This window comes from Carcharhinus amblyrhynchos, unplaced genomic scaffold (genome assembly GCF_965287045.1).
Source record: "Carcharhinus amblyrhynchos unplaced genomic scaffold, sCarAmb.v2.hapA scaffold_49, whole genome shotgun sequence".
NCBI lineage: Eukaryota > Metazoa > Chordata > Chondrichthyes > Carcharhiniformes > Carcharhinidae > Carcharhinus > Carcharhinus amblyrhynchos.
This window is the reverse complement of record NW_027649790.1, coordinates 2,687,925-2,706,735: the sequence shown is the minus strand read 5'-3', so window position 1 is coordinate 2,706,735 and position 18,811 is coordinate 2,687,925. Positions and strand designations below refer to the sequence as shown.

At 48.0% G+C, this 18,811-nt stretch overlaps 1 protein-coding gene across 1 annotated transcript in view; it reads right to left on the bottom strand.

The window, feature by feature from the left end:
* Positions 1-7,444, bottom strand: part of cdon (cell adhesion associated, oncogene regulated) — a 194,762-nt gene extending 187,318 nt beyond the window's left edge. Inside the window, exons 1-2 of the mRNA XM_080182261.1 lie at positions 7,324-7,444; positions 6,893-7,022 (exon numbers count right to left, since the gene is read on the bottom strand). The gene's annotated coding sequence lies outside the window, so the exon portion shown is untranslated. The remainder of the gene's footprint in view (positions 1-6,892; positions 7,023-7,323) is intronic.
* Between the last annotated feature and the right edge of the window lie 11,367 nt (positions 7,445-18,811).

Genomic DNA, 18,811 nt, shown 5'->3' with positions numbered 1-18,811 from the left:
AGCTACACTTCAAATCGTAACCTCATTTCTTTCACCTTTTAAATGCCGTTGACGTTTTGAGTTTGCGCCCTTTGTGGTTTTTAGACAGAGCAGTGGTTCTGTGCGGTGGGCAGGAGTCTGCTGGAATCTGATCTGTGACTACCCCACAGATCGAGCACGTGTGCGTCTCATCCTGAATTCAAAACCCCCGGTTTTAAAGTTTATTTATGAGCGCCGCAAGAGGGCTTACATTAACGCTGCAATGAAGTTACTGTGCAAATCCCCTAGTTCCCAGGTATGAGAGGTCGGCAAGTTGTCCTCTTCATTCAGTGTGGAATAGCCTGTTATAAGGGGCAAGTTTGCAGGGTGGAACTGTGCCCCCTGTGTTGTCATACACTCGTACACGCGGTTATTGATGTTACATTAATGTGTTTCGCTCTGTCACTGTCAATGGGATCAAACAGGCCGGTGCAGCTGATCAGTTCGAGGGTCTTTCACTCCCCCCCACCACCACCTTTCAGCTCAGCTCCTCGGTCAGTCAGTTCAGGCGCCGACCCCAGTGAGGAGCCCCGAGGTCCCAAGGTCTGTTGTGGGCCCTCCGACCTTTGGGTATTTCACACTGAAGCAGGCACACACCTGTAGACAGATGAATTCATTACCCCGCGGGAGTTCGAAGTGGAGGCAACATTCCAGCACGTAGGGAAGTGAGCAGGCGATGAATGGCTTTGACCCCACTCCCAGATCTTGCAGCCGTCCTTGCCTAATATGGAGTCGCTCACACACACACACACACACACACACACAGTGTAAAACACAAACATCGCGCCTGTCAAGGTGAGCCTGGCAATCCTGGCACAACCTCAAGCCAAAAATGCTTTGGAAAAACTGCAGTCATAAATCTAATTTATACTCTGCAGGCTCGGGAGGCTGTTAACTCCTTCAGAGTGTTTGCAGATGTTTTGCAACCTGTGTTTCAAACTATCATTCACGGGACAGCACTTCTGACACTGCTGCACTCCCATTGTACAGCCTGGATTTTGTTTTCCAGTCTCTGGAGAGAGAGAGAGACTGATTCCGAGACAGGGATTCTGCACACTCCACCGCAGAGACAACAATATTTACCCAGCATCTATACGGTGATAAAAGGACCTTCACAAAGTGTGAAACAGAGCCATGTCAAGGAATATAATAAAATCCCACCATTTGCGACTTCCCTCTGGTGAATTTGCTAAAGTCTTTGTACTTTACTCAGTGACTATCACTGTTTGCTGTGCAGATACATGGATTTGGGCCGGCGTCTGCGGGAGTTTGCGCATTCTCCCCGTGCTTGCGTGGGTTTTCTCCGGGTGCTCCGGTTTCCTCCCACACCCCAAAGATGCGCTCTTAGGCTGATTGGTGTAACAAATTGTCCCTAAATTAGTCTTCCCTCAATGTGGAGTGCCATAAGCATAGACAAGGGTCATGGGTGGAGAGGGGACTCATAATGTTAAGACGGCGGCGCGGGCTCGTTGGGCCGAAGGGCCTGTTTCCCGTGCTGTGTTGTTCTTTGTTCTTTGTTTACATTGCCCATTGTACAAGCGCTCACCTATCCGGAGTTTTAGACATAAAAAGGTAGAAGTTAATTTTAGAAAGTGCCAGAGAAAAGAAAAGCTGCCTAAATTGGGTTTAAACAAAAACAGAAGGCGTGGAACCTTTCTGTCCCGCCCGTCTCGAGAATCGTAGTGGGCAGGAGTGGACCATGGCAAAGGTCCATTTACCTTTGGTAGGATTTTCCGGTCTTGGGTCGTGCGTGGCTGGAAAATCCCGCCTGAGGTATCCATGACACACTCTCAGCAGCGTGTGCTGTGCGCGAGTTCTCCACTGTTAATGTTCCTTGGTGCTGTGATTCCAATTCCTGGTCACAGCCACACCACAGTCAGCCTGCTGGATTTTTATTAAAACAGTTGCTCCAATAAATTTCTCTTTAAATGTATTAAAAAAAAACCTCTTTTTTTTTATTGCCTCGGATCTTTATACATGACAAATTTTACAATGGCTGGAACCCATCTGATTGACTCCCCTTGTAAAGAATGTTTCCCATTTGCGATTTCATCATTTCATGGGAACCTACACCCCCGCAAACGGCGGCACTTTACTGAATTAGGGCAGATGAGCAAATGCCGGAGCCAAAGAGGAAGGTTTTAAGGAGTATCCTTAGAGGATGAAAGCGGGATAGGGAGGCCAAGAGGGAGAGGGAGGCACTTCCAGAGCCTGGGGCCAAGGTAACTGAAGGCACGGCCAGTAATGGTGGAATGATTATGATTGAGAATATACAAAAAACCAGAGTTAGAAGAGTGTAAATGCCTCAGAGGGTTGTAGGGCTGGAGGAGACGATTCCGATAGGTGAGTGCATGGGGGGATTCGAAAAGAATGATGAGAATTTTAGAATGAAGAGGTTGCTTGGCTGGGAGCCAGAGTAGGTCAGTGTGCACAGGAGTGATAGGTGAATGGACCTGGCTGTGAGCTGTTCTCTGTCACACCACAAAATGTTCTGAAACATTTATTTTCTCCTTCAGTTGAAGGCTAAATGCCAGAGAAGAAAGACCAAGCGTAGAATCCATGGGTGGAAGAGGGGATTCACAACGTTGAAATGGTGGCGCGGGCTCGTTGGGCCAAAGGGCCTGTTTCCCGTGCTGTGCTGTTCTTTGTTCTTTAGTATAGAAGGAGGCTGTTCGGCCCATCAAGTCTGTACCCACTCACTGACAGAGCATCTCACCCAGGTCTTAACCCTGTAAGCCACATATTTAGCTCACTAATCTATGCATCTTGGCACACTAAGAGGCAATTTAGCATGGCCAATCAACACATCTTTGGAGTCTGGGAGGAAACCGGGAGATACCCACACAGACAAGGGGAGAATGTACAAATTCCACAAATTCACCAATGTCCAGCCATATTTCACACTGGCCTGTTACTGGCCATTAGTGCATTTGCGCTGATATTCACAGATGGAAGAGGTGTCCGCGGCTGTTTTGGGGCCCAACAGTCATGTGCATCCACTGAGTGTGAAACTCAAGCTGTGAGTGTATTGGCCATGCTAAATTCTCCCTCGGTGTACCCAAACAGGTGCTAGAGTGTGGCAACTTGCAGATTTTCACAGTAACTTCATTGCAGTCTTAATGTAAGCCTACTTGTGACACTAACAAATAAACTTAAAGTGAGATTAGACATTCCCCATTGAGATGGCTCTTTGAACAAGTCCACATCTTGTTTCTGCTGTGTATTGACAGTTCTGGTGCAGCTGTGACAACTAACTCACAGAAGATAGTTTCTGTAAGAAATCGATTGAATCAGGAAGGGTACTTTTTAACTGATAGCTTTTTATTTTTCAATGTTGTTGGGCAAGTGGCATCTGTGAGCTGGTCATACTGTAATACCTGGGGTGGCGAAATACTGCCACGCTGCTGCTGATGCATTGGAATAGGAATAGTGACGCTGTTCCTGGATTAATGATTCAGAAAATGCCAGTTCACTATCCTCCTCCAGGCGTTTGTGAATTGGAATTCAAAACCCAAAAATAAATAGCCGATATCAGTAAAAATTGACCATGATGCTATCTGGTTGTTGTAAAATGTCTAACTGACTTACTAATGTCCTTGAGGGAGAGAAACCAGCTGCCCTTCTACTCTCTGAGTCAATATAAGTGACTCCAGCCCCACACCAAGGTGCCCTCTGAACTCAGTGAGCTGTACTCAGAAGCGGGGCCGCTGTCTCAGGGAGCCAACGATAGCTGTGTCCGAATTTTACCAAAGTAACAATGCCAGTTCTCTCATGTCTCCTGGAGCCTAGATTAAGAGAGCACTGATACAGGCATAGCCTCATCCACACAGATCAGGTGAGCTCTGGCTAATGTCCACCCACCCACCCGCCACTGCTTCAGGCTCAGGGACACTGAGGCTAATTGTGCGACTGAACTGATCCACAGCCACAGGCTGGCAGACCGAGGGCTTCTACACTTTCTTTCTCCCCTTTTTGAAATAATGAGCAGTAATTTGAAGGCTGTTTGGATCGGTCGATGCTGGGTGAGTGATATTTCTTTCTGAGAGTTGATCGAGGAGACTGTTGAAACAGCCCGAGTCCTGTTGGCGAACCCACCTGGCACCCCCCCCTTCCCTCCCTCCCACGGAATGTACTAAATCTTGTTACACACAGCTTCTCACTGTCTGGGTTCGAGCACTCTTGGCTCAGCCTGGTTACCGATACAGATGTGCCAGCTGCAGCCCAATCACACCGTAGGGAGAGGCAATGACCTTGTGATATTATCGCTAGATTATTAATCCAGAAACTCAGCTAATGTTCTGGGGACCCGGGTTCGAATCCCACCACGGCAGGTGGTAGAATTTGAATTCAATAAAATATATCTGGAATTAAGAATCTACTGATGACCAGGAAACCATTGTAGATTGTTGGAAAAACCCATCTGGTTCACTAATGTCCTTTAGGGAAGGAAATCTGCCATCCTTACCTGGTCTGGCCTACATGTGATTCCAGAGCCACAGCAATGTGGTTGACTCTCAACTGCCCTCAGGCAACTAGGGCAGTTGGGGTAGGGATGGGCAATAAATGCTGGCCAGCCAGTGACGCCCATGTCCCACAAGTGAATAAGGATAGAACAATCACCATGCATTCGCACAGTGCCTTTAACACAGTAACATGTCCAAGGTGCGTAACAAAATTGCTATCAAACAACGTTTGACTTTGGACCACAGAAACATTACTCGGAGAGGTGGTTAAGAAGCAAATTAAAGGAGGAAAGAGAGGTGGAGAGGTTGAGGGAGGAAATTCCAGAGTTTAGGGACTGGGTAGCTAGAAACATTCTCACCAAATGGAGCCATGAGATTGGGGATGTGTAGGAGCCAGAGTTGGAGGAGTGCAGATATCTCAGAGAGTATGGGGCTGGAGGAGACAAAGATAGGGAGAGGTGAAGTCAGGGATTTGAAAAGAAGGATTAAAATTCTGAAATCAAAGTGCTGCCAGATGGGGAGCCAGTGTAGGGAAACTGGCACAGGGGGTGAGGGTGAATGGGATGGTCTGACATTGCTTCGTAATAAAGAGGGTGCTCCTTCATTTCGTGTCCAAGAACTCCTCAGCTCAGTCAAATCTCATTCCTGTTTCTCTTCTCCACGTTTTCTCATCTCCCCAAAGGGCAGCATGGTGGCACAGTGATGAGCACTGCTGCCACTCTGTGTGGAGTTCGTACGTTCTCCCTGTGGCTGCATGGGTTTCCTCCAGGTGCTCCAGTTTCCTCCCACAGTCCAAAAGACGTGCAGGTTAGATGCATTGGCCGTGCTAAGTTCTCCCTCAGTGTACCCGAACAGGTGCTGGAGCGTGACGACCAGGGGATTTTCACAGTAACTTCATTGCAGTGTTAATATAAGGCTACTTGCTTCACTTATGAATAAGCTTAAGCTGATGCATGATGGGGCATGATTCCATGGGCACTCTTTGCTGTTTGACAGTGGGAGCTGGGTGCCTTTAACCCTGCCCTTCTCGCACGGACGATATCCTGCAGGAACTGGCTGGCAACACCAGGAAATAACCTGGATGGACCTTTCTCCTTATTACCATCACTGCACCCTTACCACCTGTGTAGGACACTATTCACCGCCAGGTAGTGTTCTCAATGTCCCAGGACTGCTAATCATGGCTGTGATATCGCTCTGGGGCAAAGCAAAAGCCCGAAGGGTTGCCTCAGCCAATCTGTGCTGTTGGTGTCATTCTGCACCACACTCTGGCCATTCTACACTGACTGACCCTCACCCCACTCTCCCACCATTCACTTGTAGAACAAACTCAGCACAGACTAAGGTGAGAGACTGAGATCTTCCCACTTGGCGTGACTCAGTATCACATTGGAAAGGTCCCTCGTTCACTGAGCCGCTGCTTGGAACACCTTTCTGCAGGCTGGGGCTATTTTGATCTTTTTCCATTTGGACACTACAGGGGGTTGATATCAGGGTGAGTGAAGGAGCAGATTAAGCTCCTGGGAATAGACAGATTGTCAGATAATAAACAGAGTGCTGCGTTAACTCCTATACATAGCTGATAATTTGTAGATCAGATCTTGTGTCGACAATTGCTCAGCCATTCTCTGCTCTGAAAGGTTGAACTCTCTGGTGTTTATACAGACCGAGCAATCAAATATTTTTCATTGAAAGGTTCATGTCCACAGCTCTCCAAAACACAATTCAATTTAATCAATTTCTCACCGTTAACAGTCCCCGCTCCGGGTAGAAACGTAATCATTCTGATGCTGGTCAGGAAGCTGAGAGTCTGAGCTTCACCCTCATAAAACTGACAGCAAGCTGCTCTCATCTGTTCAATCATCCACTCTGCTGACAATTGCCAGCTGCACGGCGAGCTGCACGGTGGCACAGTGGTTAGCACTGCTGCCTCGTAGCGCCAGGGACCTGGGTTCGATCCCCAGCTCGGGTCTGTATGGAGGCTGCACCTGCCCCCCATGTCTGCGTGGGTTTCCTCCGGGTGCTCCAGTTTCTTTCCACAGTCCGAAAGACATCTGGTTAGATGCATTGGCCGTGCTAAATTCTCCCTCAGCGTTACCTGAACAGGCACCGGAATGTGGCGACTCAGGGATTTTCACAGTAACTTCATTGCAATGTTAATGTAAACCTACTTGTGGCACTAATAAATAAACTCTACACTTTATTGCAGTTAATCCTGTCCACCACACCACCTCGGCTTAACACTTATTAGCGAACAAACTGACACCAAGTGTGTGCGAGTTGGACCAGGTGGATGTGCAGTTTGCACAACCGTGCCCTGAGACGGACATCATGGGCGTCAGTGTGGCTGGGAACCCGATTTCACCCCAGAGTTGGTATTCTGTGCCAGGGGCAGAATGGGTCAAACTAACCTCAGATTTAAGGATCCTACAGTCATCCTGCTCCTCACGCACGCAGTTAAAACTCTCAAGCGCCTCTCCAGCTCTGTCTCACTCACACGTCCTTCCCCTGAATAAGCAGGAACTCCAATCGGTAATATATCTAAAAGAAAAAGTAATCTTAATCACAAGAAGAACTTGGGATTCGTGACTGTGTAACAATGGCTGAATCACATCCGTGACTCTCAAACAACCCTGGATGTGTAAATGCCATGAAGAAAACGGGCAGTTGGTTCTATTCTCCACACCGGTTTACGCAGGGAGATGAAGAGAATGGCAACCTCTGCTTACTGAAACCCAGGTGTCTATTACAGGCTCCTAGGAAACCAGGGAAGGAGCAGCATCAACTCACGCAGTCCTTTTGGTTCGTGTTCGCGGTGTCTCGGCTCTGCTGTGTCACTTACCTCAGATCCAGACGTCTCCCTGTGATCTCCTGGTCTGACAGCCTTTGCCGAATGCTGGGCAGTTTTGAAGGTTTCCTTTAAAGTTATAAGCTCCTCTACAGTGGGCTCACTGCCCAGATTCCTCACTAGCACAGCCAAGCGAAAAGGAGGGAGACAGAGAGAGAGAGAGAGAGAGAGCAAAAACCTTTCTCAGTCAACTGAATAGGAGAATGGTGCGGGAACTGTGGGAATATTTAAGGAGATTGGTCATTTGTCTGTCATTCCTTGCTAGCATCAGCTTGTCTTTTCGCCAACCTATAGCAGACAGAAAGAAAATCTATTTACCAGCCTTCAAAATTGACAACACATGCTTGATCTCTGCACCAGTAAATAGTTCTTTCATGCTGGGCCAGTTGCCACGGCAACAAACATGCAGGAAATATCCCAGATAACTAGAATAGTGGGAAAAACATATGTTTTGGATAAAGTTTGGCAGAGGATCGTTTATCTTTCTCTTCTTAGAAGTCCAATTTTCAGAGAGGCACCTTCTTCAACATCATAGCAGAGGTCAGAGGTTGCTCGAGGCCTGGACAGATGAATGTCCTTGCTCCTGGAAGATTGAGTGAGTGGAGATTGGGTTAAAGGTTAACCTGGGACTTTGGCCAGATGCCAATGGATGAGGTTCACCTTCACCAGGAGAAGCTCTTCTCTCTTCGCTCAAATGTCTGATAGTTCGTGGGGCAGCCAATAAACCTTCACCAACTCCAGCTGAGGAAATAGTCATTTGCTGATAAAATCACAGTGCAGATAAAGTGTAAAGTTTATTTATTAGTGTCACATTAACACTGCAATGAAGTTACTGTGAAAATCCCCTAGTCGCCACACTCTGGTGCCCGTTCGGGTACACTGAGGAAGAATTTAGCCTGGCCAACGCACCCTAACCAGCACATCTTTCGGACTGTGGGAGGAAACCGGAGCACCCGGAGGAAACCCACGCAGACATGGGGAGAACATGCAGACTCCATACAGACAGTGACCCGAGCTGGGAATCAAACCCAGGTCCCTGGTGCTGTGGGGCAGCAGTGCTAACCACCGTGCCAGGATTCAGTGGGTGGATGAATAATGAACAGTGCCGTTCTCATTATACTATCCACTTGTCCTCCTGGCATCCACCTGTCGGGATGTGCTCACACTGCTGAACTTTGACCAGGTCCCTCACATCTGAATGGTGTCACAGCAGAACAGTGTGATGAAGAGGGAGGAAAGCAGCAGGGCTGTCGACGGTCACGGAACACAACATTAGAGTCACTACAACACACATGGCTCCAAACAATTGGGCAGAGCAATACTCTCCACCAGTAATCACTTATGATTTGGCAAAAATTGCTGAGTGTCTGTAAGCAGACAGGAATGAAGGGGAGCACCATAATCCAAATGGCCCATTTCACTGCACATTCTCATTGATGGAGTGTCACACAGGGGGGACGGGGAGGCGGGGGGTGGGTTGCAGGATAAGGGGTGGATCCAGCTGCCCTTTCTGAGCCGGACCTTCACATTTTGGGGAGAGAAACCCAGAGGAGGAGATGGGTCCTCAAAGCTGCTGGCTGCCGTAATGTCATGATGTGGATGTGCCGGCGTTGGACTGGCGTAAACACAGTAAAAAGTCTGACAACACCAGGTTTTAGTCCAACCGATTTATTTGATAATAGACTCACAAGCTTTCGGGGTTAGCCCCTTCGTCAGGCGAATGGAGAGTTCTGGCCTCAGACAGAGCATATAAAGCACAGACAGTTTACAGATTACTAATGTTGCCATACATTACTAATGCCGTAATGTCGCCATAGCAACCACGTAGGCCTGGCTTTAAATAGCGGCTGTGATGAGCCCAGCGGGAGAGCATCAGCGCAACACGGGTTCAGCGCAGGAAAAGATTGAGTGAGCTGCTGCGTTCCAGCAAGGTGGGTAGCTTGGCTCATCCACACACAGCTCCAAGGGAAGGGTCATATTGGCACGCTGCGGTACGTAGCTCTGCCTCAGCAATGAGGATTGTATATTTATACAACTTACGTAGATGCCATGTGTAAACGAGCAACACGATACCCAGGACACAGATAGAATCATAGAAACCCTACAGTGCAGGAAGAGGCCATTCAGCCCATCGAGTCTGCACCGACCACAATCCCACCCAGGCCCTACCTGTCAAAACCTACATATTTTGCCCACTAATCCACACATCCCAGGACTCTAAGGGGCAATTTTTAGCCAATCAACCTAACCCGCACATCTTTGGACTGTGGGAGGAAACTAGAGCGCCCGGAGGAAACCCATGCAGACACGAGGAGAATGTGCAAACGCCACACAGACAGTGACCCGAGCCGGGAATCGAACCCAGGACCCTGGAGCTGTGAAGCAGCAGTGCTAACCACTGTGCTACCGTGCCGCCCAATATGAATGAGCGCCATGATTCACAGCACATGATGAATGAGCACTGTGATGCCCAGGGCACGTGTGAGTGAGCACCGTGATGCCTAGGACACGTATGAGTGAGCACCGTGATGCCTAGGACACATGTGAGTGAGCACCGTGATGCCTAGGACACATGTGAGTGAGCACCGTGATGCCTAGGACACGTGTGAGTGAGCACCGAGATGCGCAGACGCATGAAGAGCAATGTCTCTCCCTGTTCTATATATCAGGCTAATGTAAAATCATGTTTTTGTTGCAGACTAAACATGGCTTGGACTGGGGGTGGGTCAGCCTATCCCGTAATGACCATGGGGATGCCTGAACCGCTCACTGTCTGTTGGTGATGATGAATCACAGGTAGTTGGTGGTAATGGTAATGCAGGTTGGTAATGGTGGGGGTCACACTGTCAGGACACTGAGAGGGGGTGCAAGGATGGGGTTGTGAAATACAGGCAGTGGAGTGTAAAACACAGTGGCTTCCCAGCCTTGCATCCACTATGTGAAAGGCTTATTCCTAAATAACTGCTTTTGTGTCTGACACAGGTTTCAGTGCTGCTACCTCACCCCCCCACTGGCCACCACATCCCTCAGGCACCAACAGGAAGAACTTGAAGGCAGCATGATATCAGCTATAGCTATATAAAATACAAGCAAAATACTGCAGATGCTGGAATCTAAAACAAAAACAGAAAATGCTGGAAAATCTCAGCAGGTCTGACAGCATCTGTGGGGGAGAATGATTCTCCTTGGTCTTAGTTCTGATGAATGGTCATCTAGACTCGAAATGTTGGCTCTATTCTCTCCCCACAGATGCTGCCAGACCTACTGTTAGCTACGTAAAACCTTGGTTAGGCCACATTTGGAGTACTGCGTGCAGTTCTGGTCACCACACTACCAGAAGGATGTGGAAGCTTTGGACAGAGTGCAAAGGAGGTCTACTTGGTCGTTGCCTGGTCTTGAGGGTGTTGGCAATGAGGAGAGGTTGAATAAACTAGGATTTTTTTATCACTGGAAAGACGGAGGCTGAGGGGACACCTGATAGAGGTCTACAAAATAATGAGAGGTGTGGACAAGTTGGATAGTCAGAGTCTTTTTCTCAGGATAGAAATGTCAATACAAGGGGGACACAGGTTCAAGGGGAGAGGGGGAAAGTTTAAGGGAGATGTGTGGGGCAGGTTTTTCATGAAGAGAGTGGTGGGTGGCTGGAACACGCTGCCGGTGGAAGTGGTGGAAGCAGATACATTGGCCACATTTAAGAGGCATTTGGATGGGTACATGAATAGGGAGGAAATAGAGAGATACAGATACGGGTAAGAGCAGAAAGCTTTTTTTAGTTTAGTTAGGGCATCACGATTGGCACGGGCTTAGAGGGCCAAAGGGCCTGTTCCTGTGCTGTATTGTTCTTTGTTCACGTCAGATTAGTTCACGCTGCGCCAACTCAGGTACCATATATCGGAGGGACATAGTGTGTGTGTATAGAGTTGGAGGCGTAAGGTGATAGCCACTGCAGCAGAACACCTGGGAGAAGGGGGGAATGTCAGAATGATGCTCCAGTGGATGGGAACACAGGGTCATGGGAGTCACCTTGTGGGGCGCAGCGTTTGGATCATCAGCAGCAGATGTGTGAACATCTGGCAGAGTTTCCTGAGGCAGTGGCGCCTCGTGAACCATGAATGGAGGAGGCCGTCACCATCATGGTCTCGGGAGCTCGTCCGCATGAGCTCCGACCACAAGAGATTGACCATTCTCATGGAGGGACACAAGCAGCAACACTCCGAGTGAATGGAACAGCAGCGTCCCAGCCAGGAAAGGGTAGAATGCTCCCTCACAGAGGGTCGAGGGTTAAATTATAAAGGGTATTCCCATAAAGCTGGCTGGAATTGTATTGAAGGGTTATCTAATCACAGTGTTTAAATTGTTAGAAGGATTTGATCGGGTAGATTTCAGAAACTATTTACTCTCATGAAGAATCAATGAGGAGACATTAAATTAATATTAGAACTAGGTCATCAGGAGAGAAATCATAAAGCACTCTTTCAGGCAAAGAGCAGTGGAAATCTGCAACTGAATTGCCCCAAAAGAGTGTGGATGTTGGGGAGCAATTGGAACTTTAAAGACTGATATTGATACATTTTCTAGGGTCAGAGTATCAAGGGATCTGGAGCCAAGACGGATAAATGAAGTTCACATCCAGATCAGTCATGATCAAATTGGATAGTATAGCATGCTGGAGGGGCTGAATGGCTGCCTCCACTATGTGAATGCAGCAGTGAGCAGTGTCAGTGAATGCCGTTCCAGCCCCGTATCCAGCGAGGCGAATAGTACCAGGGTTCTGAAGGTAAATACCCCGATCGAAACCTCTCTCTTGCAGGGAACACTGGTCCCATAACTGTGGCTGAGGATATCCCAGGTTAGGATCGATTAAGACCACTTCTGTTGGTAAGCTCTCTGTTATGAAATATTCTTTGAATTATGTATGGCTAAAGCTGAGCATGAGGTTGCACATATAACCAGCTTACACAGCGTAATCTGTGGTCACATGAGCTCACATTACTGATATTGTGGACTACCTGCTTACATTAATATGTTACATCACCCAAATCTCTCTGACTCTGTTAAATGCAATATTTATTCTACATCTCTGTCTCTGCTTTCATCCCTGACTCACAGAAACTTTTACTGTTGTGGTGGTTTTATCAAAATTTTTGACCTTGTTCTCTCTATCTGGGAGGATGTATAGGATTTAAATTCTCCATATTCTCTCGAGCTTTGTAGAGTATATGAATTATCAATGACTGTCAACTCACTGTCTTGTTCAGGGTAATTAGTCCGTTCCACCGCACTGCTTTCTTCTTGTAGATACCAGTGTACATTTGTTTTTTTTCTCACTATCCCCTTTTTGGTCTAGACAAGATAAGATACTTTTTTAATTCTTCGTGAGATGTAGGTATCGTTGGCAGGGTCAGCCCATCCCTAATTGCCCTTGAACTGAATGGCTTGCTGGGTCACTGCAGAGGCAGGGCAATCAACTGTCGCAGATAACATTAAGTTTGGCCTGGGGGGGTTCCATTGGAATGGTGGAGGGGAGGAGGAGGTGCTAGGGTTGTAAAAGTGGGGTGGTGTTTGGGGGGTGCTGGTGGCGCTCATTTAGAATTGCGAGAGGGTACAAGCAGAAGTGGAGGAAGCACTGTAGGGGAGATGGCATCCCGGACAGCATGGGCACAATATGCTCATTAAACAGGACAATCCCATATTCAGGGGGCAGTCAAGTGTCAACCACATTACAATGGATCTGGAGTCACGTGTAGGCCTAAAGGACAGTGGTGAGCCCGATGGGTTTTTGCGACAATTGATCCATGGTCATTAGACTCAAATATTACCATCTGCCAAGGTGGGATTTGAACCAGGGTCCTCCCAGAGCATTACCCAGGGCTTCTGGATTACTAGTCCAGTGATAATGCTAGTATGCCACTGCCTCCTCTTGTGGACTTGGTGTTTTTTCCAAAGCCTGGACTTTGAACAAAGAACAACTCAGCACGGGAAACAGGCCCTTTGGCCCAACGAGCCCGTGCCGCTGCATCACCCTACACCTATTCTACCCTGCGTGTCTATGAATGGAACCCCTAACTTAGCCAGATTCAGGGGAGAATAGTGTCAATTTGGTAAGACCAATCAGCCTAAGAGCACATCTTTGGGGTGTGGGAGGAAACCGGAGCGCCCGGAGGAAACCCACGCAACCACAGGGAGAATGCACAAACTCCCACAGACACAGGCCCAAATCCATGTATCTGCACAGCCAGCAGTGCTAGTCACCGAGCTGTTGCGGCGCCCGTCTACCGGTCCAAGATCAAGCACACACACCGACACGAAGTACTAGGCCACTCCCGGAACCTCCAAGAGCAGCCCACGCACGACCCACCGTGTGCATGCCCCTCGTTTGACACGAGGTGGACCTCCACCTGCGGAATAAAAAGACAAAAACGTTAATCTTACAAGCCTGCTTTTCCGGTGTCTCCTGAGGTTCTAACCTTATTTAATAGCCCCTACCATAACCCTCCATCCTCGTTTCACTCATGTGTCTATCTAACTGAACCTTAAACGAGTCCAACGTTCCTGCCTCCACCACCCTACTCGGTAGCGCGTTCCAGACCCCCACAACTCTCTGCGTAAAGAACCTTCCTCTCATATCCAAATTATACCTCTCCCCCCTCACCCTTAAATCATGACCTCTCGTGTTTGTACCCAGTCTAGGGAGCAGTCTCTCACTATTAACTCTATCTATTCCCTTCAGTATCTTATATACCTCTATCATGTCCCCCCTCAATCTCCGTCTTTCCAAGGAGAATAGTCCCAGTTTCTCCAACCTTTCCTCGTAACCCAGTCCCCCCATGCCAGGCAACATCCTGGTAAACCTCCTCTGCACCCTTTCCAGAGACTCCACGTCCTTCCGGTAGTAAGGTGACCAGAACTGGACGCAGTACTCCAAATGCGGTCTAACCAACGTTCTGTACAACTGAAGCATTAGACGGCAGCTTTTATACTCTATACCCCTTCCTATGAAGGCTAACATTCCATACGCCTTCCTAACAACCTTCTCCACTTGTGACGCAACCTTCATGGATTTGTGAACCTGCACTCCCAGGTCCCTCTGTATGTCTATACTCCTAATCGGCCTACCTTTTATCACATAGCTCCTCTCTGCATTATTCCTTCCAAAATGCATCACCTCACATTTGTCAGGATTAAATTCCATCTGCCACCTATCTGCCCAATGCACCAACCTATCTATATCCTGTTGTATCACCTGACAATCCAGTTCAGTACCCGCCAACCCTGCCATCTTGGTGTCATCAGCAAACTTGCTGATCACACCACCTACACTCTCTTCCAAGTCATTTATGTATACTACAAAGAGGAGAGGTCCCAGTACTGAGCCCTGCGGCTCACCACTGGTCACTGGCCTCCAGCCCGACAAGGTAGTAGGTGGCAGATGGAATTTAATCCTGACAAATGCGAGGTGATGCATTTTGGAAGGAATATTGCAGAGAGGAGCTATGTGATAAAAGGTAGACAGATTAGGAGTATAGACATACAGAGGGACCTGGGAGTGCAGGTTCACAAATCCATGAAGGTTGCGTCACAAGTGGAGAACGTTGTTAGGAAGGCGTATGGAATGTTAGCCTTCATAGGAAGGGGTATAGAGTCAACTACCCTCTGTCTCCTATTACCCAGCCAGTTCTCAATCCACCTAGCTACCTGGCCTCGTATCCCATGCGCCTTAATCTTTTCTACCAGCCTACCATGAGGGACTTTGTCAAACGCCTTACTGAAATCCATATAGATGACATCAACGGCTCTCCCATCGTCAACCGTTTTTGTCACCTCCTCAAAGAATTCCACCAGATTCGTAAGGCAAGACCTCCCTCTAACAAAGCCATGTTGCGTATCCCTAATCAGATCGCAACGCTCCAAATGCTCATACATCCTACCCCTAAGTATTTTTTCCATTAATTTCCCTACCACCGATGTCAAACTCACCGGTCCATAATTTCCAGGGTTATCCCTACTACGTTTTTTGAACAGCGGTACTACATTTGCTACCCTCCAGTCCTCTGGGACCTCACCTGTGTCCAAAGAAGAGACAAAGATTTGCGCCAGAGGCCCAGCAATTTCATCTTTCACCTCCCTAAGCAGCCTGGGATAAATACCATCAGGCCCCGGAGCTTTATCCGTCCTTACGCTACCTAAAAACCCTAGCACTTCCTCCCTCGTAATAGATATCTCCTGCAACTGATCCTCAGCTCCCTCCAAGAGACCGCACGATTCCGAACCCCTCTCCTTCGTGAATACCGACGCAAAGTATTCATTCAGGAGCTCCCCCATTCCCTCCGACTCAATACACAACTCTCCACTCTTGTCCCTAAGAGGACCAATTTTCCCTCTAACTACTCTCCTGCCTCTAATATAGGAATAAAATGCCTTTGGATTTTCCTTAATCCTACCAGCCAAAGCCATTTCATGCCCTCTCTTCGCCCTTCTAATTCCCCTTTTTAGCTCCCTCCTACTCTCTCTATATTCCTCCAGCGCACTCTCCGTACCCAGTCGTTTTGACCTAACATACGCCTCCCTCTTCTTCCTGACCAAGTCTTCAATACCCCCTGCAATGCTGGTCACAATCCTGTACTGTTTAAGTTTATTTATTAGTGTCACAAGTAAGCTTACATTAACACTACAATGAAGTTACTGTAAAAATCCCCTAGTTGCCACTCTCCAGTGCCTGTTCAGGTACACTGAGGGAGAATGTAGCATGGCCAATGCACCTAACCAGCACATCTTTCAGACTGTGGGAGGAAACTGGGGCACCTGGAGGAAACCCACACAGACATGGGGAGAACATGCAGACTCCGTACTGATAGTGAGGCAAGCTGGGAATTGCATCCAGGTCCCTGGCGCAGTGAGGCAGCAGTGTTAACCACTATGTCACCATCACCGTGCTGAGAGTTCAGGTCATTTATCTGTTCTGTGACATTAATTGTAATTTCTGGTTTGATTTGCATGATACTCACCTTCCTTCTGATTTACTCTCTCTGTATCTGCTATCTTGATGCAACAAATGTGTGCGGAAGAACAGGAGTTGAATCCATAACATCTGGGCGATGGCTCAGTGGTATTATCGCTAGACTACCAATCCAGAAGCTCAGCTAATGTTCTGAGGACTCGGGTTCGAATCCCACCATGGCAGATGAATTCAATAAAAAGCAATCTGGAGTGAAGAATCTACTGATGACCATCAAACCATTGTTGATTGTCAGAAAAACCCATCAGGTTCATTAAGTGCCCTTTAGGGAAGGAAATCTGCCCTCCTTAACTGGTCTGACCTACATGTGACTCCAGAGCCACAGCAATGGAGTTGACTCTCAACTGCCCCTTGAGTAGCTAGGGATGGGCAATAAATGCTAGCCAGCCAGCGATGCCCATGTCCCATAAATGAATAAAAATAAAGTCTGGGTGGAGCTAGAGCATTGTGGAGTGGTGTGGGATAGTAGCTCAACAGTGCCAAGTTAACTTAGCAATTGCCCATCAAGAAAGCCTTTGCTGTCCTTACTCCACATTTACCCACTAATCCCTCTAACCTGTGTATCTCACGATGTTAAGGGGCAATTTCTTAGCATGGCCAATCAACCTAACCCACACATCTTTGGACTGTGGGAGGAAACCGGAGCACCCGGAGGAAACCCATGCAGACACAAGGAGAATGTGCAAACTCCACACAGACAGTCACCCGAGCCAGGAATCGAACCCAGGACCCTGGAGCTGTGAAGCAGCAGTGCTAACCACTGTGATACCATGCTGCCCCATCTCATCATAAAGAATGTAGCCTGGGCTGGAGCGTTTCAGCTATGAAGAGAGGCTGGTTAGGTAGGGGTTGCTTTCCTTCGAGCAGAGGAGGCTGAGGGGAGGTCTGGTTCAGGTCTACAAAATATGAGGGATGGGAAGGAACTTTTCCCCTTATTGGAGGGGTCAATAACCAGGGAGCAGAGATTTAAAATCAGGGGCAGAAGATTTAAGTGTTTTCACTCAGAGGGTGGTGGGAATCTGGGAGTCACTGCCTGAAAAGGCGTTGGAGGCAGAGACCCTCATAGCATTTAAGGAGCATTAGATGAGCATTTGAAATGTCACAGCGTACAAGACAATGGAGCAATGGAGTCACTGTTAAAATCCAACAAAATCAGACAATGTTTTGGCCTTGACTACTTTCTGTAGCAGTGAATTCCACACACTCACCCGTCGATTCAAATTGGATTGAATGGGTAGATGCTTGATGGCCAGTGCAACCATGATGGGCTGAAGGGCCTCTTTCTGTGCTATAAAGCTCGAAACTGCTGGAGGCAAGGCTGTTGGTAAACTTTAGCTCATATTAACCGTTCTTCTAACCATGTACGGGATAGCATGAGATTTCACATGGGACTATCTCCCAGTATACTCTGTTGTCATATGATCTGACATCACTGATGGTGCAGACTGCTCTATTTACATGAACCCTTTACACAACAGGAACCCCCGGAGTCAGGAACATTGGTGGAAGGTTAGCTCTGATCCTGGTTTAGCTGCTGGCTCAAGGCTTTGCGCTGTGGGTGCACCGTACCACACGGACTGCAGAGGTTCAAGAAGGCAGCTCACCACCACCTTCTCATGGGCAACTAGGGATGGGCAATAAATGCTCACCTAGTCTGTGCTGCTCACATCCCATGAAGGAATAAAAAAAATACAGTCTTACAGATGAAATATTAAGCTGAGATGCGGCTGTAAAAGATTCTGAAACACTTTTTACAAAAGCATTCTCTCTGTGTTATGGTTGACATTAACCAACATGACTCAAACTGTTGACTTGATGAAGGAGCAGCGCTCCAAAAGCTCGTGATTCCAGGTAAACCTGTTGGACTTTAACCTGGTGTTGTGAAACTTCTGACTGTGCCCACCCCAGCCAAGCCCCACATTAATGTGCCCAATGGTAGTGGGAGTCCAGAACTAGGGGGCATAGTTTGAAGATAATGGGTAAATCTGCTAGGACTGAGGGAAGGAGAAATTTCTTCACCTGGAGGGAAAACATTGTCTGATTTTGTCAGATTTTCACAGTAACTTCATTGCAGCGTTAATGTAAGCCCCCTTGTGACACCAATGAATAAACTTCAGACTTCAACTTGATTTCAGGGAGAAATTGGGCACAGCTCTTGGGGTTAAAGTGATCAAGGGATAAGAGGGGGGATCAGGATATTGAATTCACTGAACACTCAACCATGATCGTATTGAATAGTGGAGCAGGCTCGAAGGGCCAAATGGTCTACTCCTGCTTCTAGTTTCTACGTTTCTAAAAGGGAACCTGTCTCCGCATCATGTTAGGTAGGGTGGGTAAGGGAGGGGGTGCTGGGCGGGGTGGGCAGGATGGGTGGTCAAGGAGTGGTTGCTGGGTGGGGGAGGGGGTGCTGGGTGTGGGAGGGATGCTGGGAGGGGGAGGGGGTGCTGGGCGGGGTGAGCAGTAAGG